Genomic DNA, 21,619 nt, shown 5'->3' on the forward strand with positions numbered 1-21,619 from the left:
TAGTTGTTGTGTGTATGTCAACCTTGCTCAAGTGCTTATGTTGATGGGAATTATGGCTTTGTGATCTATAAGCAATGATAGCAGATAATGTCATATGTTTTTGTGTAGGTTGTCGGAGAATTAAGCAATTCTCTCACTTGGTTCTACAGAATGCTCTACGTCTTTATAATGCATATGTCATCTATTGATTTATTCTAGTTGTAGGCATGGTTTTAGGCATTGTGCCTCTTTTGCTGAAGCTACATTGTCCATTGTTGTGGGTGTTTGTTGTTGGCAGTCTCTAAGATTTGTTTTTATTGAGGGGCATTTTGATGAATGCAATTCTGATGTGTTGGGGCATATAGATATATATGGTGAATTGTTTTAATCTTAACCCTAATAGCTAGCAGTGGAGCTTATATTTCTTAGCTTGCCCACATTCAGATCTAGTCATTTGGGGTTTCTTTTTGTTGCAATGAATTGGATTAGTCCTCCAAGATATTAGTTTTGAGTATTACTTCTCATATGCTTTATTTGGGACGATTCGTTTTGGCTTCATATATCTTTATTTGATTCACATTGAGATTGATTCCCAACTTTCACTTAGCTTGCTGCATTATTATTTCAATAACTATCTCCTCCTCGTCCATTGCATGCTATCCTATCATAAATAACTAACTTTAGGGTCCTCAAAAAGGGGCCTTATCTGAAGTGGGCCCATCTAGTTTATTTCAATTGAGTTTCTCCATGGCTTCATATTTGTATGTTTTGAGTTTGGCACTCTACATTAGAGCTGCAATAGCTGGTCATGATTATGGTGCAAAATTGAGTAAGAGTATCATGTTTTACGAGGCCCAGAGATATAGAAATCTTCCTGGCAATCAGAGAGTCACCTGGAGGGTTGATTTTGGCTTGTGTGATGGATTGACCAATGGGAATTATATCTATGGGACCAAAAGAGTGCCTAGGATTCTAAGATCTAAAAAGTTGTTTGTATGAGCCAAAGAAATCCATCTAGTCAATACGAGATCCTACCACAAACGAGTAGCCATTTTTAACTGGAACCGAATTTAGCCTTCTGCAGAAGAGAAAATGATGCTTTCATAACCAATGAAGGAAGTTGAATTGCTCTGAATTATCATTTACTCTTTATCATCGTCCATTTCAATCTTGTTCGTCTATTGGACTATTTAAAGTAATTATTTTAATTATAACAATATTGCTATCATCAAACTTCTTAAATAATATTTTGAGTTTTTCTGTTCATTTTAATATATTTGATTCCTCTAGTGTACTGACTAATTTTATCTTTTCTTAGCAGCATTTCTAGGTTCTAACACTATTTCATGTTTTAAGCTTCAACTAGTGGATCCACTTTCACCAATAGATGTCCAAAATACATATAGAGTAGGAAGTTGGGCAATTTTATGTCTTATTGTCAACCTTCTGCATGAAAGATACAAATGCATAGTTTAGCAAGATGAGACACCAATGCAAACAAAGCTAAATCCAAGGTAAGATGAATAGGCTATAACAAACAAAACCATCAAACCATGCTAATGATGGAGAGAGAAATAGTGCAAAGACATCAATTTCAGAACTTGCACGTTAGTGCTTGCTTTAGGATTAGCAAACATTTCAGACATATATTGAGACTTATGAAGCAATTTTTCTATTCGTAGAATTTTACTGTGAATTCAACACCCAAGCACAAACACAAAATAGCCTATGTCAGTTTGCAATAACAATTTACAGTGGAAGTCAGAGCCATCGATATTAACTCTAGATATCAACACTCCAATCAGTATTTGAATTTAATGATTCCTAATTTTAACATCATCAATCCCAAAAGAGATAGATTTCACTAGTAGAGGGAGCTTTTGAGTTTATGAAGACGTGAAATACACCATAGATACAGTGTTTGAGAGGGAATATTCTTCCACAAAGTGGAGGGAAAACAAAGTTTTCAACCGATGTTTTCTTATATTGGATAGGGAAGCCTTGCCACAAGTTTGAGAGCTTATGTCTGAGAAAACTTAACTCCTATGGTCATAATCTGGCTCAAATGGTAAACAATCAGAACATGCTATGAAATAGAACAATGACAGACTCTGGATTTTTAATACTTGATAAAGAATGAGAGTATTGATGTCGAAAAAGATTCCACAATATGCCACAGTAGCAAGATAGCTTGCAACATCACATAAATAACCACCACAACCCAGAGAGTGCCCATGCCAGCAATGTGAGTATCATAATGAGTGAGGATGCTATCACATCACATCAACATGCGATTTTCACCCCAAAGCTACACTCTGGATTAGAAAATCTTTTGGTGTAGGTGATCCTGATAGGTAAATATTATGGCTAGGCACAAACACAATCATTGGCTTGCACACACTACCCAAACCTATGAAGGACAACAGTGGAACCATGAAATTTCCATGTTGTTGATGTTTCCACCCCTGCCCATGATGGTTCCTGACTGTCTCTACAAGCCCATGATGGCACATTAGGGGATTTTTGAGGTCTAAAATGGACCTCCTAAGGAATTATAAAATAATGGTGGAAATAATAAAATAATATTAAATTACATCATTAAATTTTAGAGGGGAAAAAGAAGAAACTATTGTTTCAACTCGTATTTTCAACTTATCTCCTTATAGGTTTACTCAAATTTCGAGCGGAAACACTCGTTGGATGCATAATTTGATTCCTCATCCAAGGAGTACCCATGTGGCATACTTTCGATGGACCATGCTGCATTAAAAATGAGAAATACATGAAAATCGTGATTGCAAACACGTTTTTTCATGTATTTCTCATTTTTCATGTAGCAGGGTCCATCGAAAGTATGTAATATGGGTACTCCTTGGATGATGAATTAAATTATGCATCCAATGAGTACTCCCGATCGAAATTTGAGTTAAAACGTAGGGAGATAAGTTGAAAATACGAGTTGAAAAGTAGTTTTATTATTTTATTATTTTTTATTATTTTTGCTTTTTTACTCCAAAAATGATGAATCGTCCCCCATGGTTGACATCATCAACTTGAATCCTATTGGTTCTTATAAAAAAAAAAAATTGTTGTACATTTTTCTTATGAGGCCCATTTTAGACCTCAAATCTCCCTTAATGATTTTTGTCTAGTGCTTAAGGTTCTCCATGCTTTGTAAACCATCTTTGTCTCATAATGATTATGGATGTAGGATGGATTATGCAGGAAGGATTAATCATAATATAGGCAAGATTAGAAGATGAGTATTAATATGGAACAGAATCCCAACATAGGGATATGGCCACTATAATAAGACAACTTGCAACATCACACATAACAACCACAAGCCAAAAGGCATGAGGATGTTGTACCATCAACCGAGGGATTGATAACTCCTCATTTTTATTTAAAGGATTGGCTCTAGGATAATATGACGCTTGTGACAATGTTAAATTTGGCCTCCCAATGGAATTCATAGTCACCATGCTCTCATGGAGTGTTATTGAATATGGAAAGAAATTGGCCAGTAGTGGTGAGTTGGGTCATTCGATGGAGGCTATTAGATGGGGGACTGATTATTTTCTCAAGGCACATACAAAGCCTGATGTACTATATGGAGAGGTGGGTGATGGCGACTTAGACCATTATTGCTAGCAAAGGCTAGAAGACATGACCACACCTCTCTAGGCATATAGAATTGATGCAAAAATTCCTAGCTCAGATCTCGCGGGAGAAATAGAAGCTATAATGGCTTCTTCTTCAATTGTTTTTAGGCACTCTGATCTCGCCTACTCTAATGAGCTTCTCAACCATGCCAAGCAAATTTTCACATTTGCTGACAAGTATAAAGGAAAATATGACAACAACATTATTTTTGCACATAATTATTATGCCTCTAAGAGTGTACATGAAAATGAGATTCTTTGGGCAGTGACATGGCTTCATGAGGCTACTAGAGATCTATCTTACTGTTACATGAACTATGTGATTGACAATGTTGCTTCTCTAGGTGGAACGAGATGGAAAATGACTAAATTCAGCTGGGATGTCAAGTATGCAAGACTTCAACACCTAGCATCAAAGTCCCTCATGCAAGGCAGAAGTGGGCATAGCAATGTTGTTCTATAGAACTATCAGGAAAAAACAGAGGTTTTCATGCATGTACTTGCAGTAAGGCAATAGGATTGTATAGAAAACACCAGGTGGCCTCCTATTTTGGCATAAATGGAATAACATCCAGTTTCTCTCCTCATAGTTTACTCTGATTACCTCATTGTTTCTCGCAAGAACCTTCAATTCTCAGGTGAAGTTGTGCAACCCTCAGAGCTTCTATCCTTTTCTCAATCTCAGATAGATTACATCCTCGAAGACAATTTGAGAGCCATAAGTTACATAGTTGGCTATGGTAGAAACTAACCTCATCTAGTACACCACAGAGCTTCATCTATCATATCTTATAAAGTAAACCCATCTGTCATGCCTTGTAGAAGGGGATATGCCACTTGGTTTAGCAACAAGGGAAGTGATCCCAATGTTTTGCATGATTCTCTTGTTGAAGGGCCTGATCGGAATGATAGTTTTTCAAATGAGAGAGACAACTATGAACAGACGGAACCAAATACCTAAAACAATGGCCCTGTTGTGGGTGTCCTTGCTATAGATCTATTTGGGCATATCAATCCCATCATCTAGATCAATGTTTTAGGGCTCCTCAAACCCTAATTTCAGTTGCTACATGCACTAAACAAGTCAACCTTTTGACTGCCTCCTTCCCAGACAGTTTCGTGACTTGAATACATCCTGAAATGATCTCTAAAGGGGCCAGCATAGGTAGGCCCATGTAAGGGTGTGTTGTAGAGTAGTTAAGTCCATGCCAGGGTGCTCTGCAGAGCACTTAGGCCCTCTTTGACCTACGCTGGGCGATATTGAGCGAAATTCACATAGGGTTTGGGGAATATTCTTATCTCTTGGAGTATTCTAGAAGCTTCCCTCACTTATCAACTCCTATGAGCTCGAAAATGGATGAGGAATGAGTTAAGATGCATCATATCCTCTCATTCCTTCCTCCATGGAACTAATTCTAAGTATGGAAGGCCATTCAATACCCCCATTTATGACATAACCTCCTCCATATTCCTATAAATTGACCACTCATCTAAGTGATCAAGGGTTGGACTTTGGTGAATTGTAAGGAGATAATGTTGCCATGAGAATTGACTTTGAGACAAGTATTGTTATGCTTTTGGAGTGTCATGCTTTTGATGTGATGTGGATGGGATCAAAGCTGGAGGAGTGACTTCGAATCAAACTTCATGGTTGTAATTCTTCCTTCTATTCAATAAAGTATTTGAACCTTTTTCCACATGCTTATCTTGTTATATGATGCTTATATGTGTGAATGTATATGATTCCATTTACTTGTAATCAATAGATCTGTTGCTTTGATTGGTTCTTTGTCTTCTGTTGATGTTTACAAGGACTTCTCAAACGTGTCAAGTACGGGAAGGAGTGGCGAGACCGATATAAAGGAGACAAGAGGAAAGTGAAATTACAAGTAGGTCTTCTCATCCTCTTTGTCTTATCTATTGCTTATAGGAAAAGGCTAAAGTGCTATAAACTATTGTTCTAGATATGGCTACTTATTTAGGGAATTAGTATTTATTCGTAGATACCAAATTCTCCAAACCAAATTGGTGACTCCACTGGGGAACGATCATCATTCCAAGTAGCTTATACACATCCTAGGACACTCTAGTAGACTTTACTTGCCTTCATTGATCTTGTTTCAACCTTTTTGAAGTGTTTTTGGTCAAAATTTGCACTAAAATGTCTATTCTAGGAATGTGTTGTAACCATAGCACCCTTGGTCAGGGGACAGTGCTCTGCAAAGCACCCTTGGCTTAGAGACAATGCTCTACAGTGCACTATCTCCCATTTAGGGTTGCGCTGATCCTCCTTAAGCCAAAAAATTCTACCTTTGGCTTGATTTTTTCCAAATTTCCTTCTGAAGTTATTTGCTAAAAGACCAATGATTGTTATGTCTCTGAAATCAATATTGTATTTCCTTTTCTAGCCCTACTTTGGCTTTGATTGATTAATGTTTATTAAATGATTTCTTTCTCATTATTGATTCATTGTCAAAGTTATATTATAGTTGATTAATCTTTGCTCAAAAGAAAGTGTCGTAAAAGTCTTCTTTTCATTCGAAACAAAACTATCGTAAAGTCCTCGTTCTTGAAAAAAGATTGATTGATTGTATGTGCATTAGTTTCTTTTTTGTTCATCATAACATTAAGGGAATCGAAAAGAAAAACTTGCATTGTGCATTGAAAGAGTTTGTGTGTGCTTGATAGGAATAGTTAGGGAAATTGCATTAGATGTGCTCTTTGCTCTTTGTTAAAGATCTGATTGCTCTATCCCTTTCTAGCTAAGGTTTTCATTATTCAAATTGAATGAAAAGAATGTTTATCATGATAGTTGCATTTTAGGAATTGCAAACATACATCACGTGGTGAACCTTGGAAGGAAAATTCTAAAGAAGATTAACTTAAAATTCATCTGAATTAACCTAATGGAGCATTGTCACCTTACGCATAACATTTAGAGGTTCTAGGCTAGAGACGTGTTCCAGTGTCGTAAAACATAGCAGCTGTCGCCAACTTGTATGCAATACATCCTGAGTGTGATACCTCATTCCATGTACGTCAGTAGATCGTAGCTCATCCATGTACCTTCGGGTATATAGGGCGGTGTTACAATACGTAAAGTATATGGGAATGCTCTCACTATGCAGTTTCGCATTAGACATTGCTAATACGGATTGGGCCTCCACGTACTTTCTGGTATATATGGGAGGACAACACTAGGTTGCTATCCATCCTTAGGTAACCGAGTCGGCTGCCTTGTACACTGTGATACACTGAACATAGCATTTGGGGACATTGTCTGCCCATACTTCTCGGTTCGCTGGGAGGTATTATGCAGTTCACAATTACTTGGTAATCCTTTTGCCTCGATTATCCCTCTTTTGTTTTTTTATGTTATTTTGATTAAAATAAAATTAATTGACCACAGATAGCATCCTCCATGCTCACTCCTTAGTTGATCTTAGGTTGAGACATATGGCAACAACTCTGGATTCCACCGATCAAGGAATTCCTTTTGATAGGAATCCTAGTCCTTTTCCTCCTTTCAGAAATATTGGTGCTCCTTATATGGCTACATTGTCCCTTCGGGATTTACCATTGGCTTGCCAATATGGTTGTTTTCAACCTCCTTGGTTCAAAATGTCATGATTTCTCTACAATTGAGTACTCCTCCAACTGGACAAAATCAACCTCCAGCTGATCCTAAAGTTGACCCTTTACCTTCTTACTCGGTTGTTTCTTACTCCCCTTCTTCCTCTTCACCTGGTGAAAGTATTGGTACTAGTAACCAAGTGGCTAAGAAGAAGAAGAAAGGGAAGAAGAAGATGAAGAAGAAAATTCAGCAAAGGGGCAACCAAGCAACCATTGCTTTGAATGTAACATCTGATGAGAAACTGTCCTTCAAGCCTCACAAAGTTCGATATCCATGCAAACTTTGTGCGGGAGACCATCTTCTTCAAAATTGTCCTGATATTCCTCATATTTTAGAAGAATGGTCTTCTCGTTCACATCATCCTGTGTCATCAACTTCTGGAGATCATGCTGGTGACACACCATCAACTAGTGGTAGTAAAGTTCATGGAAAGAAGGGTAAAGTTAAGTTTTCCTGAAGGTTATGTGAATGGAATCACCCCATTCACCTTTGTCCGTATCTGGATTAAGCCCAAAAAGTATTAGATAACCATCCTACTTCACCGCAGCGACTTCCATCTGGTTACATGAGACTCTCCCTTAATCCTTAATTAGTTGATGAACTGACTGACCAAAATCAATTGTCGGTCAAACCCACTCTCTCTGAATGTGAATCTCATGAGTCTATACTTGACCAATCACAGGTCAAGGAAACAGTTGACTCGATTTCACATTTAGTTGATCGTACCTTTCCCGAAGAAAGTGAAAATGATACCACACAAGTTCTTTTTGTTTCTTCAGATTCCAATGAGCTTGGAGGCAACCCTCCTATTCCATCAAGACAGGAGTAAAATCCTCCCATTCTCGTAACTCAAGGGGATAATTCTCCCATTCATACGGTACCCCCTCCAAGTAGTCTAGTCACTTCCTTTAATTGGAATCGACTAGCAGGATTTCATCTTCCTTCTTATGTGCCTTTCTAGATCATAGTATAGGTTTGTAATATGATTGTACATGGAACTATTATAGATGAAGGTGCATCTGTGAGTATCCCTTCCCCCACTTCTTGGCAAGCGCTCAGTTCATCGACACTTGTGCCTGTTACCCAGAATCTATTGGCTTTTAACAAAGGAACTAGTGAACCATTAGGGATCCTTCCTCAGTTACCTATTACTTTGGGAGGAAAAGTTGTTTATCTCAATGTGATGGTAGTCCCAGGCCCTTTAGATTACAATTTAATTCTTGGGTGCGACTATGTTTATGACATGGGAGCTATTATTTCAGCACTCTTTCGAGTGATGTGTTTCCCGCATGAAGGAAGAATTGTCACCGCTGACCAACTTTCATTTCCTAGTCCAAATATGGCTTCCAGTCAACCATATTCCCTAAATGGTCTTTTTGTACCAATGGTATCATCCCTGCCATGGGTTAATTATGTGGCAACCCATTCCATGGCTACATCAACTGACGATCAATTTAGTGATGTTGTACATTATGTACTGGGGGCATTGGAACCAGATCTCTCTAATGGATTCCTTGCTATGGATCCCTTCCAGAGCATTGTTCTCCCATCTGATGAGAACCTCTTGGAAGTCATGACATCTTATGAGTTGTGAACAAGGAATATGAGGATAGTTCTTTTACTGTGTCAACCTCATTAAAAAATGAAACAACTCCCATGAGGATAGTTCCTTGTCTTGTGTCAACCTCATTAAAAAATGAAACCAAGGATATGAGGATAGTTCCTTGTCTTGTGTCAACCTCGTTAAAAAATGAAACCAAGGATATGAGGATAGTTCCTGGTCTTGTGTCAACCTTGTTAAAAAATGAAACAAGGAGTATGAGCATAGTTCCTTGTCTTGTGTCAAGCTCGTTAAAAAATGAAACAAGGAATCTGAGCATAGTTCCTTGTCTTGTGTCAAGCTCATTAAAAAATGAAACAATATCCCCTGGAGCAAAGTTCCAAGTCAAGTCTTTGATTAGATCTCGTAAAATCCCAGTCGAGTCTTTCACTTGATCTCGTAAAAGAACCTTCATTCCATCCACCTGATAGCCACGAGTAGTCTACTTAGGTGAATGTAATGAAGCTTGGGGGACATGCACCTAGTGGTAAAGTTAAGTTTCCCTGTAGTTTATGTGAAGGGAATCACTCCATTCACCTTTTTCCCTATCTAGATGAAGCCAGGAAGGTGTTGGATAATTGTCCTGCTTCACCGCAACGACTTCCATCTGGTTACATGAGACTCTCCCTTTCATCATGCTGGGGGCATGTAAACCAATCTCAAGCATAGTTCTTCATTTCAAGCTTGTGTAAAAATGAAACTGAATCCAAGCATAGTTTTTTGTTTCAAGCTTGTGTAAAAATGAAATTGAATCCAAGCATAGTTTGTCATTTCAATCTTGTGTAAACATGAAACTGAATCCAAGAATAGTTCCCTATGGTTCAAGATTGTGTAAAAATGAACCCATCTCCATTTTAACCCTTGTGATTGCCATTCTATCAGCCTTTTCCGTCAAATGAGCCTTGGTTTTTCTCCTTCCATCGTCACTATCTGTTTGGCCAATCATATGCTTTCACTTGGTTGTTTTACCCTTTTTGAGGAATAGTTGTAATGAGTAGTCTTATTAGCCAACCTCTTCACATAAATCAACATGTTTTGAAAAGTTCCAACATCACCGGAACCAGTTGCTATCCTAGACACCACTCATTCCTCAAAGTGGAGTCCTCTTTAAGCTCTTTTCAGACTCTCTAAATATGAAAAGATTGTCGAGCACTTTTCCTTTTCAGCTTGTTAACGGATTGGAAACGACATCTACTCAGTATAAATTTAACCCTTTTTTGGGCTGAGATAGATTATTTACGAAAAAGGAATACATTGACCGAACATGGTCAATAGGCTCTCTCTCGTATTGTTTTACGCTTTTTCAGACTTGAGAGACAAATCTACGAAAGAGAACTTGTGGATTTTTCTTTCTGTCCCTTTTCAAACTTTCTAAACATGAAAAGGACAGAGTTATCTTTGTCATTAAACTCGTTAAAACATCAAATAGTGACAAACTTTTCCATCTAGACAAGACCGAGTTTCACCTTCGCTAGACTCGTTAAAACATCACATAGCGATGGATTCACTGAAGGGTGGAATTATACAACAAGCATATGTTATCCTCCTCAAGCTTGATAAAAAATAAAGAGGTACTAGTCAGCAATGACTGGGGAAAATGGAAAAAGGGGTAAACCACTTTTTGGTAGCAGGTCGCTCTTGAACATGACACTTTCACTTCATCACTGTGACTACTTGGGTTGGGTTATTAGCTTGATGGTTATCATACTGTTGGTCTATCATACCATCCATCACTTTGTTTTGGGTCAATGCTACCAATTCATTTCAATGTCGTTGAAATGTTCAAGAGAAGTCATTCAGTCAAAATTCATCTTTTTCAATACCATAAACCTTCATTTTCATGACCGCCATTCCTGAATCTTGTGTCGTCAGTCAAATTCCATCTCCAAAATCATTACAATCGTTTTTTGTCATTGATGTGGGATACATAAAGGCCCTCCTACGATGAGTCGCTTCTTGTCGACATCAGCTCATTATCCAAGAAGTTGACTTAGAAACACCCTTCCAGTACCTTGAGGCTTGCATACATCAATGGCAAGTTTCTTGCTTCCAGTGACAGGTTGACATCACCGGCCTTCGACCAAAAGACTTTGTATGGTGTTCAACATCAAAAAATCCATTCACACCATGCAAAATGTACTACAGTACCTTGAGGATCATTATCATTATCGGTGATTTCTCTCGCATCTGTTAACATCTTACATCATTGGCTGGTAATCGTATGGTGTCTTCCCATGTTTGACTTCAGATCACATATTCGCATGGTTAGAATCGTACTTGAGCGAACGAGATAGAAGACCCCGGATCTAGTTTCATCCATCTGGGCTGCGATTTCAGGAGTACTAAATCATATGTACGATGGCTTTACACTGATGGTCATCCTTTCATGGGTCTATATCTGTAGATGACTATCTATGTACATGTAATGAAAAATTTTATATGCTCAGCATGGGTGTGCCTTCCCTCAATGATTCATGAGAAAAAATAAAAATATCATGATATATGTATTGTAATTGATGCAGGTCACCTTCCAATTCGAAACCTCCTCATCACATCGTAAAGCATTTCATTCGACATTTACATTTTTTCGAGTTCATGCTTTAGGGGGCAGCTGTTACAAATCCATTTAGGCATATCACTCCCATCATCCATATCAGTGTTTTAGGGCTCATAAAAACCTAATTGTAGTTGCTACATGTCCTAAACAAGTCAACCATTTGAATGCCTCCTTTCCAGACAGTTTCATGACTTGAAGACATCCTGAAATGATCTCTAAAGGGGCCATCTCAGGTAGGCCCATGTAAGGGTGCATTGCAGAATAGTTAAGTCCATGCCAGGGTGCTCTGCAAAACACTTAGGCCCTCTTTGACCTACATTGGGCGAGATTGAGTGAAATTCACATAGGGTTTGGGGAATATTCTTATCTCTTGGAGTATTCTAGAAGTTTCCCTCACTTATCAACTCCTATGAGCTCGAAAATGGATGAGGAATGAGTTAATATGCATCCTATCCTCTCATCCCTTCCTCCATGGAACTAATTCTAAGTATGGAAGGCCATTTAGTACCCCCATTTATGACATAACCTCCTCCATTTTCCTATAAATTGACCACTCATCTAAGTGACCAGGGGCTGGACTTTGATGAATTGTAAGGAGATAATGTTGCCATGAGAATTGACTTTGAGACAAGTATTGTTATGTTGCCAGAGTGGCATGATTTTGATGTGATGTGGATGGGATCAAAGCTGGAGGAGTGACTTCGAATCAAACTTCATGGTTGCAATTCTTCCTTCTATTCAATAAAGTATTTAAACCTTTTTCCATATGCTTATCTTATTATATGATGCTTATATGTGTGAATGTATCTGATTCCATTTACTTGTAATCAATAGATCTGTTGCTTTGATTGGTTCTTTGTCTTTTGTTGATGTTTGCAGGTACTTCTCAAGTGTGTTAAGTATGGGAAGGAGCAACGGGACCGATACAAAGGAGACAAGAGGAAAGTGAAACTACAAGTAGGTCTTCTCATCCTCTTTGTATTATCTATTACTTATAGGAAAAGGCTAAAGTGCTTTAAATTGTTGTTCTAGATATGGCTACTTATCTAGGGAATTGGTATTTATCCGTAGATACCAAATTCTCCAAAACAGTCATGGCCAAGCTTCATGTTGGTTGTAGCTTAAACCAACTTCTTCCAGCTTTTTTTCCTGCACGTGTAAGCAAACCCAAACCATCACTTGCTCCAGTCCAGGCCTCTCCTCCACTGGCACCTAAAGATTACTCTCCAATTGCTATATCACAATCGGTGACCTCATCCTGGAGTTCTCGAGGTCAAACTTACTAAAAATATTCTACATTGATAACAAACAAGTCCAAGAAAATAGTGAAGAACATCAAGCTCTCAGTTCAAAGATTGTATGGCCCTATTTAGGGTCTGTCTAAAACAAGGGGCTCTTCTTATTTAATAAGTGCATGTTACAAACTGGTAACATACGCTTATTAAATAATTTTCTCAACCTTTCTATGATACACAAAAATATTGTACTCCATTCACCAGTACATACCCCTTCCAAAACCTATCAACTAATTTTCCTTTTCAGTGCATTTCTTTCCATCAAACCTTGGAGAGAGAGCTAATCCCCATTTCTGTACAGTGTGCTGCACAAACATATTGTACTCTAATCCCCAAGCCCTGGTGTTGATTAATAAAAATTATGTCAGTGTACTCAAGGTTGGCAAGGAGAATGGAGTGAGGAGACAGAAATGTGTTAGTGCTCATCCTTCAACTCCTTGATTTTCCATTTTTATTAGTATCAGTTATGTTGATATGATATATTGTAGTAGTTCAGTTTTCATTGTTGGTTGTCTGTCATATATATACAATTTGAGAGAACATTATCTCCTGAGTTTAGCATCTCTCAGCATATTATTGTCTAAGATTTAAAGAGGTAAAGAGATTTGGGAGACCTACCATAAGGTCAAGTATCTCTAGTTAAAGTTTTGAGCCAACATATGTAATCTGATGAAGGTATTGTGATAATAATATATAATAAAATATGGTGAAATTTTGCATCCATTTCTACCCCTACAAACCATCTAGCTCTAAATAGAGGGAATTCACCAATGTGCTAAATATAGATTGTCATTAAGATCCAAATTTTCATACCTAAGAAGAATATGTTATATCACACAGAAATGCAAATCCAAATTTTAAATGGATTTTATATTCAGTTCCTTATTATGCATTTGCAGCTACCAAGAATGGAATATGTTGAATAGCACACCTGTGACACATATTGGTTGATCTACCTAAAACAAGAAAGAGGAATCCATGGATTAATGACCTATTTAAAACATTATTACAAGCCTGCAGGATAAAGGAAGATCAGATTAAGAAACTTAGTGAACAACACACTTCCTTGTAGTGGTGTTGGATTGCCTACTGCTAGCACAGTAACTTCTGGAGCTATAACCAGCCAAGGGAACTTGGTCCCTAGATCCATAGATTCTATGTGGATGTTGCAGGTCAGTCGTATGCTTTCAATTATGGAATAATTTAGTGGAATTTTTAATCCATATTTATTGGTTGGCTTTGTTAGATGTTAGAAATCACCATTGGAAAATTAGAAATACTAGGTGTTGAAGCATAGGGCCTATCCTGGAGCCTAGTCATCTAGCTCATGTTTGCATTCAAATTTGGTAACAAGGAATTCGGAAAAACTCTGCCCATCCAAGAAACTAGATAAAATTTGTCATGAAGTTTGAGAAAAAGTTATTATTCAAAATTTAAAAACATACATGATAATATTCTTTTTTTTTTCCAAGGAAAGAAATCGGGCTCCCTCTCAGCCTGAAGGCAAGAGTGAGGTTGTTGGTACCAGCCCAACCCACAATTATACTCACTTAAGAGTGTTTTTCTCAGGCTCAAAGCCATTACAACAATATCATCAAAGATCATCATGTCACTACCAGGGATTTGAATTGGGTGGCAAGAATAATAATTGTTCTACCCAACCACCCGAGATAACCCCAATTGACATACATGATAATATTCTATGCACTAGCGATTTTTATTAAATTTTATGAATGAATTTAAATTTAATTTAATTTTATAAATGATAAATTTGAACTTGATCCACTAAATTGAATCAAATAAATTTACCAAATGCAATCAAATTTATTTTTTGGGTCATGATGCTTTCCATATTCTGAATTTTTCCAAGCATTCTTCTACAATGAAATGTCAGACTGTTCAGTTGAGTCAAAGGCTAATCTAAAGAATCTTTTATTGGCCTTCAGGTAGTCTCATGTCCATTTTCATATTATATGTATATCATATTTTATGTTGATATAAGCAACATTTAAAAAAAAGAACTTTGGTGAAATCAATGACTAAGCGTGGGGTAGAAAAGAAACACCATTGTTTGTTCCTCCTTGTCCACACATTCTGGACTTCCTTTGGTGGTAAATAGAATTACATAATGTAAATAATACTATTATGTAATTTTAGAAATGTATATTTTAGTTTAGTAAACTCTCCCTTATGCCAGTGCATTGAAATCCAAATTATCTTCTTTAATCTTCCGTCATGGAAGGAATTTATATGCTTTGGATTTTTTTTTAAAGGAGAACAATATTGTTGTTTCTTTCTTACAATGGGATTAGAGAATGGGAAACTGTTCACTAATCATATATTGTATTACCTTTCTTTGGAATGCTTGATTTAGTGGTGTCAGATGGTGTTTGTCGTAAGTGCTGCAATATTTTTCTAAGAAAAAGCTGCAAACCTTGTAATATTGAGAGAGTGCAGTGTTTAGGTTTTCAACATGAAAGTTTTCCCTTTTTTTGTTTATTACCTATCTTATTTAGAACCTTTTTTATTTTCATTCCAATTTACAGCCTGGCTAATCTACTGACTATCATTGGATGCTAATGCAAGAGTTTTAGCTCCAGGCTACACAGGGCAATGGTCAAGCTGCACCTTCTTTTAGTAATCTGAATACTTATTTTTCTAATCAGATGGTCTCTTCTCCATCTCATAATTTTTCTAGTCAACACCAACAAAACCATATGCCACAACCACACATTATTCTGCACCATTCTCAATTGCAAAATGCTATGAAACTAGCTCACAAAAAGATAGAAAATATAGATCAACGCCTTAGAAATAAGCCTCTTCGAGGGGGCAACCTCCTTTACATTACACAAATGAACAATTCCTATATGATTCAAATGACAAAACCTCCTTTCTATATATAGGAGTCTAAGGGATCACAATATAACCAAAGCCGACCTAAAAATAATAATATAAAGGCACAAAAATAATAATAGTGGGATTCTATGGGGCACAATAATAATAATATGGGGACAATAGGGGCACAACAATAACAATAATGGATACAATGAAAATAGTGATGGGGGAATCACTAGTATTATAGGAACCTAACACAAAATCCCAATAATAATCCATAAGCCTATATGCTTCACCAATAGCTACATCAACAACATGGTCAGCGATACCTCCAGCAACAACTTTCCTCCAAATGGATCCCCACTTCCACAGTCCCAACCACACCCACTTTCTCAAACACTGCATACAATGCCACCTCTCCCTAATAACTCTCATCCACAGGAACATTCAATGCCACATGTGCTTTAGCACCAACATACTAGTGGTCCCTAGCAGTCTAAATCCTAGTCATCCCCAACTTTGCAGCATCAACCACCCCAACAATCTGCTATTTCATCCCTTACTCCATATATGTCTCAAAATGCACAAAAGTGACACCTAAGTCTCCCTCAAACACCTGGACAATGTTCTCAAGGTGTTGGCTAATTTATCTTGCAACCAAACCAAGTGCAGAAGCTGCATCATCAATAATAACCAAAACATCAAGCACAACCGCAACAATAAAAACACCAACCACAATGTCAACAACAACAACAAAGTCAAGTATCAAAAGGTTTGGAAGAGGGGAGCATGATAATACAAAACCAGTTTTTAGAGACTGGTTAAGGAAATGGGATTCAAGCGCCTGTACCTAGAAGTTAACATGCTGAAAAAGGGGAGAAAATCGTGTAGATAGCACTTGGAGAAAGAATTTTTACTAGTCCAAGTTTTCTGTAGTCAGGGAAATAGGTGATACAGTCAGGGGATGATAGGACAACAAGGAATATGTCTTGTGTAGTAAACATGTATCCTGTCTCATACTTCAACCTTTTTTTAGCATCGAAAGGGATTTTTGCAACAATCATCAGTAAAGCAGCAGTCTCAATTTTCTTTATCCATGGAAAGCCAACACTCATCAGTGTCATTTCCACCTACTGTATAGCCACAAAAATAGGTGCATATGTCACAATAAGTAGCATCTTCTCCCATCCCTCCATCAGTTTCACCATCATAACAAAAAAGGAAATTAATTCAATCCCAACAAACTGTTCACCAAAAGCTTTTGCCTCGTCAAACAGGATCTGATGTTGGAATACAACCATCCGCTCCATTGAGCAAAGGCTCTCTACAACAACAGGATCAGGGTGATTCTCAACTTTCATCTCAATATGACATGTAGCATTTCAAGTTGGGTTTAATGTGAGTAGCCTATCAAGTACAATATCACCCAATCTTATTGTACCCCTTGCTTTTGCTATGAATTCAAATGCCACTGCTGTAAATACAGCACAGTTGAAAGCATGGCAGAGCATATCACAAAAATGTGTGCCATATAAATTATCTAATCATAGTAGTGTTTTAGGCACTGAAATATCTCTAGCCAATTCAACAGGGACATTGATCACTACATTAAATGGAATTGTTGCAGTGTCAATAACCACTACTTTTGGCATACTGTCTCCAGAGACAAATATCACAAGACTACCTCAACGATAATATGTAAGTCCACTTGGTCTAGTCCATGGTCAAAATGTGGGAGCCCATCTAGTAATAAGGGCAAGGATGTCATCACAAATTGGTTCTCAATGGAAAATTCAACAGTCACTGTCACAATAGCAACAACAACAACGACAAGGGCACAATGGAATGCAAAGTTCCATGTCCAGTAGTTTAGGAATCCCATATATGGAAGCTCCAACTTCTGAACTAATGTAATGATATTGGGAGGTGGCATAAGTGCCAAAATTCATACCAAAGAAGCTCTTACCTATGCCAGGTGAACAAGGCTTTGGCCCATGCCTATGTACCATATTATACAGGTATACCTGTTCAAGCTCCAAGGAAACCGATGTGTGAATATTTGATATATTAGTTTTTCATGGAGCTAATCTACAAATGTTTTTATTTATTAAGTTCCATCTGTTTTTGCATAAGGTAAAATTAAATCCCTATATACTTCTTGTGGATTCCTTCACAATCGAAAATGGTCAAGTCACAGAAGGTATTTTCTAATGGTTCAATGCATGTCTTGTTAGTACAACTGAGGCTAGCACAAGTTCGACATTTCCTTGGGAAAGTGCTGCTGCTCTTAGGTAACTATTTCTCTCTTTATGATGAACTTGATCTGTGAAGATATTTTCAGGAGCTTGATATTGATAACGTGCCCATTTTCAGTTATGCTACAAACTACCCAAGATTTCCTTGCAGTAATGAAATTCTTGTATTTTTTTCATTCTTTGTATTTTATAGTAGTTTAATCTGGATGGATAGGACTTTGATAAATATGCACCCTGAGATGGATACAGATCCAAGCCAGGTGATCTGAAAATATTTCAGTTTTTGGTTGGTTAATTGTTTCTTCATCTAATTTATTTTTGTATAGTTTCTACTTCTCCAGCTATATTATAAATTTTCCAATAGAAATATTCAATTGATAGGAAGCTCAAAAGTATCTTTGAGCCCTTTTATGCAATAAACGTCCATTCAAGAAATGTTTCTTACTTGGTATTTTTTCCATTCAAGAATGTTTGGTGTTCTTTGTCTCCTTGTGATCTTTATGTTTTGGTAATTTCTTGATGAAGAGAACATAAAAGTTAATAAGAAGCCAACAAACATTCACAAGTAATTATCAGGCAAAGAAATCAAACCTAAAGTTATTCTATACTTGGTTTCTTAAGATGGAATCAGAGCTAAGGTTAAAGGAAGGAAGTTTGAAGATCACATATTGTTGGCATATTTAAAAACACCATGACAACAATTATCTCCCTCTTAAGACACACAAGGATCTCTTCTATTAACAATATGGAAAGTACCAAAATTATGGAAGAAAGCATATCCAAGGAGAAACAAAAAGTCTATTCAAGCAAGGAGTCTTCTCTTCTCTCTCTTAGGTCTAATTCATCTTGTACAAATTTTGTGGCATTCACTTGATCAAGTCTATAGCATGGTTCTAAACCTGTGATTTTGTTCTAAAGTCTATTGATCCGAAATCTGCAACATCCAATCCAGGAAGTCTGAGACTTAATTTGTTTGTGATCTAAATTGCTATTAGTCTAAGATTATTCTTTGTTTGGAGTCCAATCTCAAGAAAAAGTTGTGACAAAGAATTATGAGATTTGTAAGAAGGACCATATATTAATATCATCTCTATGATACATATACATGTATATACAAGTTCCTGTAGAAAATAATGCAAACTTTTGCATCAAAAGATGCAAGTTCCTATGGAAGATTTCCTGTAATCACATGGCACCTATGTGAGCTAATGAGAAACTACACTTTCTATAGAATGAAAGCTAGTTTTAAGTATATGACGATGCAAGTTTATGAGGGTTAGTCTCCTATGTTGATGCAAATTTTAGAAGTACCAAGAGGTACATATATAATCAGATTGGGTGATCATCTTGGGGACAAATCATAGCAGAGATTGAATTGAATTTTGAAAAATTTGTGAAGTTGATTTGAGACAAGACTTGGTTTTTAATATGGTCCTAACATCAGGAAAGAGTGACAGTCCCTTAATGCAGTCTTCTGTTGATTTACTTGTTATGCTTTTGAGACATGCAAATACAACCATCTCAAATGATCCATTAAATATGCTTCTCCAATGCCCACTCTTTATAAATTTAGAGAGTATCTCAACTATCATTGCACTATCACTTTTGAAAGAAATTGTTAGGCGGAAACTATTGGTTCCAGATTTGTATGATTTAGTCACTAGAGTGGCATGTTTGATGGTAACTAGTCAAGCTCTTCTGATTCGCCAACAATGTAGTCAAGTTATTTTATAGTTTCTTCTTGAATACCCTCTTGGTGCCAAGCGACTGCAACAACACTTGGATTTCTTAGTGATTTGCCATTTTGCAATAGTGATTTGCCATGATTTTACAAGATAATATAATCTAGTGAGAGATTCATCAAAAAAATTATATATACATATTATATCATTAATAAAATCGCCTTCCATTTTTCCGATGTATCATGAGGATTCACCCATTTGTTATACATATAAATTTAGGGAGGTTCTTAAATTTTTCCCTACCTGAGCCTAGAATTCCACAATGTAGTTTCTTCTCATGTGGAGGCTAAAGCATTAATAGAACTAGAAATACCATTTCACAAATACAACATACCAACCTTTTCTCATTTTTCTATTACCAGGGCTCCTTTAGTGACCTCCTTTAGTGACCTTCTAAGTTTTGTATGTAAAATTAGTTACACAACCTTCACCACCTAACTACCCTGTTAAAATTATATTTTTCTTCAGGTCTGGAAAATTCCTTACTTGCTTTAACAACCATTGGTTTCCATTCTATTGTTTTATAAAAAACTTCCCCATTCTAATGATTTTACAGGGTTTATCATCACCCAAACGAACCTGTCCAAAAACTCCCTAAACATAATCAAGAAAATGTTTCCTATCAGGTGTGGCATGGAATGAGGCCCTTGGATCTACTACCCAAGCATCAATAATATTCTCTAATGAAAGAATCAAAGCATCTTGCAACACATCACCTATCACATTCACTTCATCATTGTTCTCTTGGTGTCCATCTCCTTGTTCTCCCTTCCGAGATTTGTAGTCATTCTTCAAGTGTCCTTTCTTTGTGCATTTCCAGCACAATATCCTTGATCTGGATTTGGATCTGTCTTTTCTTGACTTACTGTGATTTCCTGGGCTCCTTCCTCTTTCCATGTTTCTTCCCCTAGTCTCTACAGTCAAAGAACTACCTGATGTATCACATAAGATTTTCTGTCGCATTTCCTTGCTAAGGATAGCACTAACAACATCATAAAACTTTAAACTACTAGATCCAAAGATAGATTTACTGATAGCCATAACTAAGTCATTCCAACATTTTGGCAATGAGCACAGAAACAATACAACCCTAACTGCATCATCAAAATTTACCCTACAAAACCTAACTAAGTGGTAACCATGTTAAATTCATTTAAATGATTAGCAACAGATCCAATTTTTGACATCTTCACATTAAATAGATGCTTCATAAGAAATACCTTATTTGAGGTCAAGGGTTTTTCATATAGTTTTTCCAATGCTATTATTAAATCTTATGTTTTCGTTTCCTTTGAAATGTTGAATGCCATCAACACTGCTAGACACAACCATATTGTTCCTAGTGCCTTTCTGTCAAGATATCTCATTCTGCGTCCATAATATTGGTCGACTTCTTTGTTTTTACGCTCAATGGTAGGTGAAGATATTTCTGTATTCCATCTGCATCTTCCACAACTGGTAGTTTTGGTTGTTAAATTTATCAACCCAAAACCTACCATCTTCTGCCATTGTTCCCACTCGAACCAGGAACCCTTCTCTCCTGCGAGTTTATTATCCAAATAGACCTTCGATTATGATACCAGTTGTTAGAAATTAATTAATAGGGTAATGAAATACACAAAATATTGTCAAAACAAAAATACAGAAACACATAAAATAAGAGAGACATAAATATGCGTGGTTCACCCAATTAGGGCTATGTCCATGGAGAAACAAAAAGTTCTTCCTTTTATATTATCTAGGAAAATGAAGAGATACAACCCACAACAGATCCAATATTATTTCCTCTTCGTTCTCACATAACCTCCTCTCTCTCTCTCTCTCTCTCACACACACAGAATAATCATACACAGCTGCAATACAATTCCCTCATATAAATCGAGGGTTTCCTTCTAGGGAAAAAAACGCTAAATTAACCTAACTTCTATCGTCATATCATCTGCCTAATGAACAACTCATATTGACTATGAAATTACAATATTTTGCAAGGAAAATTTTCATCTATTTTAGCTTTAGGGCGCTTCCCTTGAACCCCTGCCAGAGGGGGCTCATAA

General features: G+C 36.9%; 1 pseudogene; it reads left to right on the top strand.

Moving 5' to 3' along the window:
• The first annotated feature begins 726 nt into the window (after positions 1 to 726).
• The window catches only part of LOC149191350 (endoglucanase 6-like), a 70,599-nt pseudogene continuing 49,706 nt past the window's right edge, over positions 727 to 21,619 (top strand).

Source organism: Pinus tabuliformis, chromosome 2_2, assembly GCF_031772625.1.
Source record: "Pinus tabuliformis cultivar Carrire ecotype Pingquan chromosome 2_2, CPIR1, whole genome shotgun sequence".
Classification (NCBI taxonomy): Eukaryota; Viridiplantae; Streptophyta; class Pinopsida; order Pinales; family Pinaceae; genus Pinus; species Pinus tabuliformis.